Raw genomic sequence first — 12,965 nt, 5'->3', positions numbered from 1 at the left:
GCAAAAACTGTAGAGGAAGACAGAGATTGGAATACGTCAAGCAAATAATTGAGGACGTAGGTTGCAAGTGCCACTCTGAGATGAAGAGGTTAGCACAGGAAAGGAATTCGTGGTGGGCCGCATCAATCCAGTCAGTAGAGTGATGACCAAAAAAAGAAACAAGGAGTAATTGTAGACGCAGGGTGCAATTGCTGCTCTGAGATGGAGATAGCTGCACAGGAGAGGAATTTATTTCCGGTTGAAGAATGATGACTCAATATTAATAATAAGCAGGACGTTCGAACAAAACTGGCAGCAGTGTGGCGGAGGAGACATGAGAGTGGATATTTGTGGGTATTTTGTGTCTGCGGCAAACACAACGTTTGCCCATGTGGGAGGGCAATGGCCCGGTTATATGCAGGCAGGTCGCGGTGCGCGGTTGCAGCTGACACTACCGTCATACGAGCTGCATCAAGCTACTGACTCCGGCCAGAATAGTGTGCTAATTCGGATCGTAGCCCAAATTCTGCAAGGATTTGACGGGAAACCAGTAGAAGTGACACACCGTCGCCGATTTTTTAAAAACTAGAACTCTCATGTATAAAATAGCTTCAGACCGTCGATTACTTTTCAGATCACCTAATGTGTTAAATATCTGTCGACGCACTTCCTTCTATGAGAGCTATTTCTTTGAATCTTAGTTTTTATGACGTCATGTCCTGCTAACTACACTGCTTGAAAAAGTTTCTGGGCCTGGAAAGACGACATCGGGTTTGATCCTATGATGGCGTGTGCCACATGGGGGATAGTAGATGTTTCATCGTCGTCTACCAACAAATAGCATACTCTCATGGGTACCAGAGCGCTATCTGCATCTGCCCCTTAACAGAAAATGTTCACAACCAAAGGACCCATTATGGCGCAGAACTGTGAAGTAAACAGGAAAGCGGTCAAATTTCTGTCCTGCTTCCTACAGGTATATGCGGGATTTTCAAAGGGGACAAATTTCGGCCTTCAGATCGGCCTGATGGTTCTTTCGGAGAACTGCACAAGTTGAACGTGCTTCATCAGTTATGCAAAGATGCCGGTATCAGAGGTTATGTAAACTTTCTGACACCTGTAGACGTGGTTCTGGACGTCCTCAAAGCAAAGACGCCCGCCAGCATTGTCGTATTGTAAGAGCAGCAATGGCAGATCGTACAGATACCACAACACAGAAGAGGGATTGTGATTGCACACGTGTCAACACGAACTGTTGTTAATCTGTTATTAGTAGTGGGACTACGGGCACGCACGCCTCTGTCCGTTCTTCTATTCACGCCACAGCAGCGACGTGCATGGCTCGACTGACGCCGCCAGAAGAGGAAAGTGACGTGTTTTTCCAATAGGATAATGTTCTCGATGAAACTCAACGTGCTCTGCAAGACGTGCAGCAACTTCGCTGGACAGAACGCTCTCCCGACGTGTCTCCAATCGAAGACGTGTTGGGTATTATACCACGAGAAGTGATTCGTGCAACTTTCAACCAACAACTCTTATCGAACTCCTTGAACAGTGCGAGCAGGCGTGGCATGACGTACATCAGGAAAGCATTCGCCATCTGTGCGATTAACTAGATGCCAGACTCAGCACCCGAATTGCCGAACGTGGAGGCTGCACCACGTGCTAATATGGGTGTTTCAGCATGGGTCGATACCTGGTTCCTCAGAATCGCTGTAAATACTCTACTGGCCATTAAAATTGCTACACCATGAATATGACGTGCTACAGACGCAAGATTTAACCGACAGGAAGAAGATGCTGTGATGTGCAAATGATTAGCTATGCAGAGCATTCACACAAGGTTGGCCCCGGTGGCGACACCTACAACGTGCTGAAATGAGGAAAGTTTCCAACCGATTTCTCATACACAAACAGCAGTTGACCGGCGTTGCCTGGTGAAACGTTGTTGTGATGCCTCGTGTAAGGAGGAGAAATGCGTACCATCATTTTGATAAAGGTCAGATTGTAACCTACCGCGATTGTGGTTTATCGTATCGCGTCATTGCTGCTGGTAGCAGAATATGGAATCGTTGGGTTCAGGAGGGTAATACGGAACGCCGTGCTGGAGCCCAACGGCCTCGTATCACTAGCAGTCGAGATGACAGGCTTCTTATCCGCATGGCTGTAACGGATCGTGCAACCACGTCTCGATTCCTCAGTCAACAGATGGGGACGTTTGCAAGACAACAACCATCTGCACGAACAGTTCGACGACGTTTGCAGCAGCACGGACTATCAGCTCGGAGATGATGGCTGCGGTTACTCTTGACGCTGCATCTCAGACAGGAGCGCCTGCGATGGTGTACTCAACGACGAACCTGGGTGCACGAATGGCAAAACGTCATTTTTTCGGATGAATCCAGGTTCTGTTTACAGCATCATGATGGTCGCATCCTTTTTTGGCGACATCGCGGTGAACGCACATTGAAAGAGTGTATTCATCATCCCCATACTGGCGTATCACCGGCGTGATGGTATGGGGTGCCATTGGTTACACGTCTCAGTCACCTCTTGTTCACATGGACGGCACTTTGAGCAGTGGACGTTACATTTCAGATGTGTTACGACCCGTGGCTCCACCCTTCATTCGATCCCAGCGAAACCCTACAGTTCAGCAGGATAATGCACGACCCCATGTTGCAGGTCCTGTACGGGCCTTTCTGGATACAGAAAATGTCAGACTGCTGCCCTGGCCAGCACAGTTTGCAGATCTCTCACCTATTGAAAACGCCTGGTCAATGGTGACCGACCAACTGGTTGGTCACAATACGCTAGTCACTGCTCTTGATGAACTGTCGTATCGTGTTGAAGGTGCATGGGCAGCTGTACTTGAACACACCATCGAAGCTCTGTTTGACTCAATGCCCAGGCGTATCAAGGCCGTTATTACGGCCAGAGGCGGTTGTTCTGGGTACTGATTTCTCAGGATGTATGCACCCAAATTGCGTGAAAATGTAATCACATGTCAGTTCTAGTACAATATGTTTGCCCAATGAATACCCGTTTATCATCTGCATTTCTTCTTGGTGTAGCAATTTTAATGGTCAGTAGTGTATGATATATTCATGTACTCCATGTCAGGTGTTGTAACAACCTCGAAAAGGGTATTTCCAACAGTGTATCTATTGTACAGTGACGTGATATTGCAGGTACGTTCAGGGGTATAAGTGGATACTGCCTACAAACTGATTTTCCAGTAGAGTTAATAGAAAAGAATTGAAAAATGAAAACGTGGTGCCTAACGGTGAAATTTTACTTTATGAACAGCCAAACTGTAATAAGCGATAATTTTCTTTCTTTTCATTATTTTGAGGCAAATGTCAACGAGGTAAATTACATGAAATACCTCAAATCAGTTTTCCCTGAAAGCCGTTAGATGAACAAGCTGACCGCTTATCTGTTTAGTAACGTAGTCGCAGAAGTTAAGACTGATGCCAATTGCAGCTCCAGAGAAAGGAAGGGATCGCCTTCGTTTTGGAAGACGACCTCTGTAGCTTCAAATATTTAAGTATGTTTTGATTAACTGATCTTAACGCTATATCGATGGTTCAGAATTTTGTTTACGTAAACTAGCATGATTACTAAGATCATTAATAAAAAGATATTTAAAACTATTAGCTATTATTTTTCTAAATCGTTATAAATTACTGACTTGACCTCCATTGCAAACTTTTCTCTGGACTCTTTCGCAGGAGTGATATCAGAGCAAGTAGGAAGACACGACACGTAAGGGGTCTTTCCGACTACGTAGAAATGTGACCACAGTGACAATAGCCTAACTTCCCTCCATTACCTTGTGCTTAACTCAGTGTCGTGGTTGCTGTTTACTATTTTTTCGTTAATGTCTCAGTGATAAAATCATTAGCAACTTTAATTTTTCACGTTGTTAGTGTATATGTTATGTTCGATGTCTTCCGTGTTACTAAGGGTGGCATTTCCACGTTATCGGTCAAAACGTTATGTTCAGATTTCAGTTAACTGCTGAGCAGTAGTATGAAGGTAACAAACTTCGCTTTGCAGCAAGTCAGTTTCATTGACAGTAGCCAAAAGAGAGAAAGACAAGAGGGACGAAAGAGAGTGAAAACGCTGCTGGTTGAACTCGGGCTCGCTTGTGACGGGTGAATTTTTGTATAGGCTTTGACGACCACCAATACAACAAGGGTAGGGAGCACATGTTGTCAACATAGGTCATGCATTGCTGTCATCAGAAATTTTTTGATTTTGGCCATGCACATTTATAATTATTGAATTTCACTCAATATCAAAACCAAAACGAAGCCCAATAGCCGGAAAACTGTTGCAACCAACAGCGGGAATATGGAGCGTTATACGGATTTGATTTAAATGTCCCAAGTGTTGGAAAGTGTTGTAGGATCTCAAATAGGCCACACTCTCCCGTGGATTAGGGACGAAGAATAAGGAACAAAAACACCATGATGATACGTATCAGTCACTGTTCACCGCATCGGTGGTAACTGGTAGCAACATCGATAAACTGTAAATGAGGAGCAACGATTGATTTTACTCGTATTCATATGAACAAATAGATTTGCCCAGTTATTGTTCTAGAGGAAAAGATTGTTAGTATGACCTAATCCTGACCAAGGTTTCCGTGAGGTTTCCCTTGGTTGTAAAGCTAATGCCAGAAAGTGAAAGTCCCAGTTTTCCCAACTGGGACTCCCTGTGCTCGACTACCAACTGTCTTGGTATTTAGTTCAATAATCCCCTACTCTACAGTTTGCCAAACTGTAACATCATCCTCTACCTTTAGGGGATGGGAATGAAAAGTATATTGCAAAAAGATAGGGGGCAGTCACTCACTACTTGATAATAGCTGAGGTCCACTCGGCAGGAAGTTCGAGGGTGTATGTAACCACCTTACGTGGTCGGCAGGCCGAGAATGTTTTATTATTTCGTATTATAGCGAGGCTATGCACCCATATTTCAAGCAAACTTTTGTTTCTTATCGTATTTACCCCTATCACCAAATGAATAACTGGCCATGTTGAAGGTGCACGTGAGAACCCAAGCCTGAGCCCACCATCATGTCCGATGTGTAGGTGCGCACTTAAACTTGAACATTGGTTCATGAAGACGTACCTATTAGGAGGTGCTCTCTTCAATATACCTTGACCATGGTTTAGATATTTGTAAAATTATCTTCTTCAGAAGTATTGGCCTTATTACGTCGCATGTAGGCACAATAGATTAGATGAAGCCGAGCGGCTCTTGTCATAAACTAAATTGATAAAACAAGAATCATTGCAATCCATGATTTTAGATAGTGTCACATTATATATGTCGTACTTCAGAATGACTATTCGTTAGTAAATGTCAGTAGGTAAAGAATTTTGTCAACTCCCAAATGTAATAGGCGTCACAGGAAAAAACATTTGCGTAAGTTACATGTAGCTTATGCCAGAGACTAAGGCCATTGGTAGAAAATCAGAGGGTCCTTTTGCTCTTAATCACAAAAGCTTTTTACTGGCGACGAAGCTTCTGGAATTCCGTTAAACGCCTAATTTATATGGCTGGCAACAAATGAAGAGACTGACGTTCAGTTATCACGTAATTACATTTGAACCTTTCACACATGTGAACTCTCGTAAGTCGATGAAAGTTTTGTTTTCTCTGTTTGCTGAAAAATAATCACGTCATTTATTATCCGTGGTCGTGTTAATTACTGAAAAGATTATCGTCTTCCTTACCCCTTGTCATGAAAGTACCTTTTATTGTGTTCTAATAATTTTCAGACGTCATATGCGAGGAACTGGAGGCCGATTGTTCGGTGATGAAACGACCGAACGCTATTCGGGTTCTCTCGTTAACCCTTCGTTAAACAAAGAGAGAACTCCCATGAGATTAATTTGCCGATCATTTCCATTCCCTTCCGTAATTTCCTCGATTGATCGATTATGCAACATGGACAAAGACTTCAGCCGACACAGATATTGGCCTGATACATCCCCCCCCCCCCCCATTAAATTATATTGATAATGGCCGATCTAAGGTAACTAAATATCTAAACTTCAGATTGATCAACTTTCGGCGCCTCTAAAAAGAGAAATTTACGGCATGCTCAATGGGACGTACGTTTTCGTGGATATTATTGAATTACACGAAGTTATATATTCTTTGCAATGTTTTCTTGTGTCGGTTATTGTTAAAGTTTCCTTTTACTATAAAAAATGCGAGAAACGCACGTTTTACAATACTTACATGGAATTATCACAAATACGTCATAAAATCTTAGTAAAATGACAAGATAATAGAAATAGGAACGGTAGTAATCTGCAAAGACACTATTCCAAGACCAAGACTTTGTAAATGGCTAATACTTGCCTATCATAAGCGTATATTCAAAGACATGATAATGCTGGTAACCCTAAAAAGGATATGACAAAACTCAAACATACAGCTCATATTAATCTGACACACGTTTGTTTACCGATCTACGACGTTAGCTGAATGGAGTAACATCTAGGCTCACAATGATATAAAACAAATGGTTCACATTAAATAATACTAATTATGTAGTTATAAGAGTAAGTAAACTTGCAACACGTGGGCTTTCTCACAAGATAATTGTAGGCCGAACGTCGCGGCAATCTCATCACGCTTACGCACTTCGTAACCGCTTGATCACAGCAGATATCACGAAATAAAACAGGTACAAATGTTTACTACTTTGAAAAAGCTCATCATCAGAGGTACCGTGTTAGATAAACCAACATAATGGTAGTGTGCTATCCACGAAGTAAGTAAGGTAAAGTACAATAGAATTTCGGAAGCGAAATTCGCTATGCATGAAGCGCGAAATCGTCTAATGAAGAGCGATTGCCAGTCTTGCGGAAAAAGTTTTACTGACAGCTCGCTGTTACCTGCTACAAGCGCCGTTTTAAATCCTCGTCTGAATGCACCCATGTCCTATTAATGCCTGTAATTAGGGTGGATACGTGATACGTGGCTGGCGACCACGGGGCCCCGAGCTGAGTCCTGGCATTGCTTCCACTTACTTATGCCAGGCTCCTCACTTTTATCTTTCCTATCTGGCCACCATCGGCCAGCTCTTGTTCTTTTCCGACCCTGACGCTATTAGGTTTCGAGGGCTAGGGGTCTTTCATTTTCCAACCTATACTTCTCATGCAGCGTCTGACCCGGAGCGGGCAGCTGCAAAAGGCGTCTGTATCCCATGTTAGGGGCGGCCTCCAGAACTGCGGAAGGCAACGGACTACCACCGCAGATTATCTTCCCTGCATAATGCAGTCTCCATTTTATGCACAAAAAATGGCTTCCTCTCATGTTAAATCAGTGTCCGGAGGTAAAATAGTCCCCCATTCGGATCTCCGGGGGGGACAACTTGAAAGGAGGCAAAAAATCGAAACAAGAATTGGTACCTGGAATGTCAGAACTCTGCTACAAGCAGGAAAACTAGAAAACCTTAAAAGAGAGATGGAAAAGAATCATATGGACCTCGTAGGAGTTGCTGAGGTAAGATGGAATGGACATGGAGAGTTGCAGTCAGATGAATATGTATTCTAGTACTCAGGAGGAGAAGTAAAAGGAATTAATGGAGTAGGAATGATTATGACAAAGGAATTGGCTAAATGCGTGGAATATGTAGACTATGCAAATGACCGGGTTATTGGTGTAAGACTGAAAGGAACACACAAAGATTTACTGATTGTCCAGGTGTATATGCCAACTTTAGAACATGATGACCAAATTGTAAAGGAAACGTACAATGTAATAGAGAGAATAATGGAAGCAAATAAAAAATGCTGCAAAATAGTAATGGGAGACTGGAACGCCATTGGGGGAGAAGGCAAAGAGGGAAACATAGTAGGCAGTCATTGTCTTGGAAAGAGAAATGACAGAGGTGAATGGTTAATTGACTTCTGCAGGGAAAGGCAGCTGATAGCGGCAAACACATGGTTCAAGAACCATAAGAGGAGGCTCTACACTTGGAAATCACCAAGGGATAAATACAGAAACCAAATCGATTTTATACTGGTAGAAGAGAGATACAGGAATGGAATCAAGAAGGTGCACACATTACCAGGTGCAGATATTAATAGTGACCACAACTTACTTATGGCACAAATAGAAATAAGAAGGAAAAAACTGAAAAAGGCGACAATGGTGAAGAAGTGGGATCTAGAGAAGGTAAGGTCCTACAAAGAACAAATTACAGAAATGCTGTCTCGGGACTTTATAAACACATTACGAGACAAAGAAGCACCTGATAATGCCAACGAGTACTGGAATATGCTGAAAGAAGGAATCATTAAAGCAGGACAGCAAAATATAGGATATGTAAAAGGGAAAAGGTCAAAAAAACCATGGGTCACACAAGAAATGATTTCCAAGATGGAGGAAAGAAGAAAATTGAAAAACAAGAACACTGAAGATGCGAGAAAGATATACCGAAGGTTAAATAACGAACTGCGAAGAGAAACAGAGGAGGCTAGGAAAAAATGGCTAAAAGAGGAATGTGATGAAATTGAAGACCTGGACAGGAAGAGAAGATACGACTTACTATACAACAGAGTAAAGACTATGACATGGGAACAAAACAGAGCAGGAAGTGCTACTATCGATATTTTGAGTAAAGACGAAGAGGTAGTGTACAAAGATCGTGACGATGTCCTCCAGAGATGGGAAGAATATATAAAAGAGCTGTATGACACAAATAGCAAACCAGAAACTCTGGAACTTGAATCACACAACAGTGTAAGTGATGAAGAGAAAGGACCGACCATCATAATGGAAGAAGTAAAGTCTGCCATTGCTGCAATGAAAAATGGCAAAGCTGTAGGTACAGATACAATACCGGGAGAAATACTAAAATGCTTGAACCACAATGGAATAAGAGAAATATTGAGGTTATGTAATAAAATATATGACAGTGGTGAATGGCCTGAGGACTTTTTGACAACAGTAATGATTCCATTACCAAAAAAACAAGGAACCAAGAAATGCAGCGCGCACAGGACAATCAGCCTCATTTCACATGCAGCCACAGTGATGTTAAGAATAATTAATAAAAGACTTGAAAAAGTAATAGAGGAGAATCTCGGCGAGGAGCAGTTTGGCTTTAGACGGAACACGGGCACCAGAGATGCAATAGGGCTCCTACGAATCTTGGGAGAAAGGTTTATTGAAAAAGGAAGAGACCTATATTTGTGCTTCATCGATTTAGAAAAGGCATTTGACAATGTGGTTTGGGACAAGCTGGCGACTATTATGAGGGAAAAGAGAGTGGACTGGAAAACCAGAAGACTTATAAACTCATTATACCTTAATCAAAAAGTTTCAGTTAAAGTGAGAGGAGAAAGTACAAACTGGATCAGACTAGGGAAAGGAGTGAGACAAGGATGCTGTTAATCACCTACTCTTTTCAACCTGTACTTGGAAAATATGATTGACCAATGCTCATTAGATGACAAAGGAGTAGAAATTGGAGGAAGAAGAGTAGGGTGCTTGAGATTTGCTGATGACATGGTCCTTCTAGCCACAGGGGAAAAAGAATTACAGGATTTGGTGGACACCATTGCAACTAACGGAAAAAAATATGGAATGAAAATTAACACAAATAAAACAAAAGTATTGGCAATAGGAGGAAATAAGGAAATAAAAATTGTGCTGAATGGAGAAACACTAGAACAGGTGCAAAATTTTAAGTATCTTGGAAGCAGGATAGAAACCGACTGGAAGTGCACCACAGAAATTAAAACAAGGATAGTAATGGCAAAAGAGGCGTTTTATAAAAAAAGGAGAATCTTCTGCAGCGGTCTGGACAAAGAACTCAGAAAGAGACTCATAAAATGTCTTGTATGTAGTGTTCTTCTATATGACGCTGAAACATGGACTATGAGGAGAAAAGACAGAGAAAGGCTGGAGGCTTTTGAGATCTGGACATGGCGGAAAATGGAAAGAATAAGTTGGATGGACAGAGTAAAAAATGTAGAGGTACTGAGAAGAGTGGGAGAGAAAAGACAGTTACTAGATGTAATAAAGAGAAGAAAAAGAAATTGGATTTGGCATATATTAAGAAAAAATGACGGACTGATAAAAATAGTTTTAGAAGGTTATGTAGAAGGGAAAAGGAAGCGAGGAAGGAAGAGATTCCAGATACTGGATGACATGATGGACGGTGCAACATACAGCAGCCTTAAGAAGGAAGCAATGGATCGCAGAAAATGGAGAGGCAAAGGACCTGCTAATATAGCAGATAACTGATGATGATGAATTAGGGTGGAAGTGCTCTGACGTCACACCATGGTATCCACAATAGGACTGAACTGTTAACAACTTCTCTTCGTCTCGACCTGTATACTTCATAAAGATAGAGTCAGTAGACATAGAGACATAGAGATGGATACATGTGCAATAGAGTGGCTCTTACAAGGAAATTTACTTCCTGAGACAAAAAAAAACTATAATTTTTTTCGTGCAGTACTACGGTAGAACCAAACTGGTGAGTAGAACAAAGGAAAAATCAAATGAGAAACATAATAAAAGTCTGCCTGATGTACACCGACACCCGACTACACCAAGGCGGAATGACGTTTATATGCGCTGAAATCATCGACTACACCAAGGCAAACGTACAATATGTGCTCAAAAGTATCCGGAGACCACCAAAAACATACGTTTTTCATATTAGGAGCATTGCGCTGCCACCTACTGCCAGGTACTCCATATCAGCGACGTCAGTAGTCATTAGACATCGTGAGAGAGCAGAATGGGGCGCTCCGCGGAACTCACTTAGGTGACTGTGTGTCACTTGAGTCATACGTTTGTACGCGAGATTACCACACTCCTAAACATCACTAGATCCACTGTTTCCGATGTGATAGCGAAGTGGAAACGTGAAGGGATACGTACAGCACAAAAACGTACAGGCCGACCTCGTCTGGTGACTGAGAGGGACTGCTGACAGTTAAGTGTGTCGTAATGTGTAATAGGCAGACATCTACCCAGACCATCACACAGGAACCACAAACTGCATCAGGATGCACAGCAAGTACCATGACACTTAGCCGGGAGTTGAGAAAACATGGATTACATGGTCGACGAACTGCACATAAGCCACTCATCACGCCGGTAAATGCCAAATGACGCCGCGCTTGGTGTCAGGAGCGTAAACATTGAACGACTGAACAGTGGAAAATCGTTGTGTAGAGTGGCGACTCACGGTACACAATGTGGCGATCGGATGGCAGGGTGGGGGTATGACGTATGCCCGGTGAACGTCATCTGCAAGCGTGTATAATGCCAAGAGTAAAATTCGGAGGTGGTGGTGTGGTGGTGTAGTCGTGTTTTTCATAGAGTGGGCTTGCCCCCCTTGTTGTTTTGCGTGGCACTATCACAGCACAGGCATATACTGATGTTTTAAACACCTGCTTGCTTCCCACTATTGAGGAGCAATTCGGCGATGGCGATTGCATTTTTCAACACGATCAAGCACCCGTTCATAATGCACGGCCTGTGGCGGAGTGGTTACACGACAATAACATCCACGTAATGGACTCGCCTGCACGGAGTCCTGACCTGAATCCTATAGAACACCTTTGGGATGTTTTAGAACGCCAAATTCGTGCCAAGCCTCACCGACCGATATCAATACCTCTTATCAGTGCCGCACTCCATAAAGAATGGGCTGTCATTCCCCAAGAAACCTTCGAGCACCTGATTGAACGTATGCCTGCGAAAGTGGAAGCTGGCATCAATGCTAAAGGTTGACCAATACCATACTGATTTCCAGCATTACCGATGGAGGGCGCCACGAACATGAAAGGCATTTTGAACCAGGTGTCCGGATACTTTTGATCACATAGTGCACGTAAGAATTGTACCTTTTTCAGATGATGAAGGGTTGTGAAATATACTGCCACTTTTCAAGTATTACGTCGGGCGGAGCATGCGTACGAGAGAACACCGTCGTATTGAACCCGAGAATTTAGTACGACTAAATAATCTACAGAGATGCGCTTTGGAAAATTGACTATAAATTGGTTTCGACGATACTTCAATCATTACGAAGGATAATAGTTTTTAGAATATGGAATGAACGAAAGTACAGGTATAAAAATATCTAATGCATCCTCACTTAGGACGGTCTTCGGCAACTGAGTACCACTTGCAGCTCGGTCGTTACAATGGAGACATTCGTTAGGGTGAAGTGGCATAAGTGTAAGAGATAAAGGCCGTGCTCAGTTAGAAAGTGAACGGTGGCATGGCTGGTATTTAACGTAGTTCGTTTGCAATCTCTCCTTCGTATTACGGAATATGTCGCAAGTACGGTGACCTTCATCATTAACGTACTTTCTTGTGGCCAGGTATCCATACTCCAGAGTCAAAGTTGGAGCGTGTTGTGTATTGGTACTCTTGTGATGTTCTCTATCTTATCAGGTATGCCCATTTTCTACCAGTATGATGCAGCGCAATGCGATATCTGCTAGTAATGTCGACAGAGTATGTTCCTAGTACTACGTGCTGTGTCTCCACAAATGTGGTACAGAAAGGTCCAGACAGCCTTAGCAACAGGCTGTACATATCAGTTTTAGACGCAGCAAAGGTCAGTATCGGTTCGAAGAGTACTGGATGCTGTGTTCGTATCAATGCGGTCGGTAGTCTGTAATTGCCTGAGTTTATTCCTAATAGTGTACGAAGTAGTCTTTACTTTTAGTTACCGTATGAGATAGTTTAGATTATGTCTTTTGTCTATCTGCAGCCCAGACATTTTGTTCCTGCTGTACGTTCAATGCCTGTATCTACTAGTGTAATGGAAGGATTGCTTTTCAGTGACCCTTTCAATAGAATTAAGGTTGATTTTGTAGTTCGCGATTATTAACTTGTTTATGTTGCACAATAGTGTTATTGTGTTTAATGTTCCAGATCCTTTCTCTTCTAGCTGGGTTCTGCTGTCTGTTAAGATG

The sequence above is a fragment of the Schistocerca piceifrons genome, chromosome 1, assembly GCF_021461385.2.
Source record: "Schistocerca piceifrons isolate TAMUIC-IGC-003096 chromosome 1, iqSchPice1.1, whole genome shotgun sequence".
Classification (NCBI taxonomy): domain Eukaryota; kingdom Metazoa; phylum Arthropoda; class Insecta; order Orthoptera; family Acrididae; genus Schistocerca; species Schistocerca piceifrons.
Note: the sequence above shows the minus strand (reverse complement) of the source record.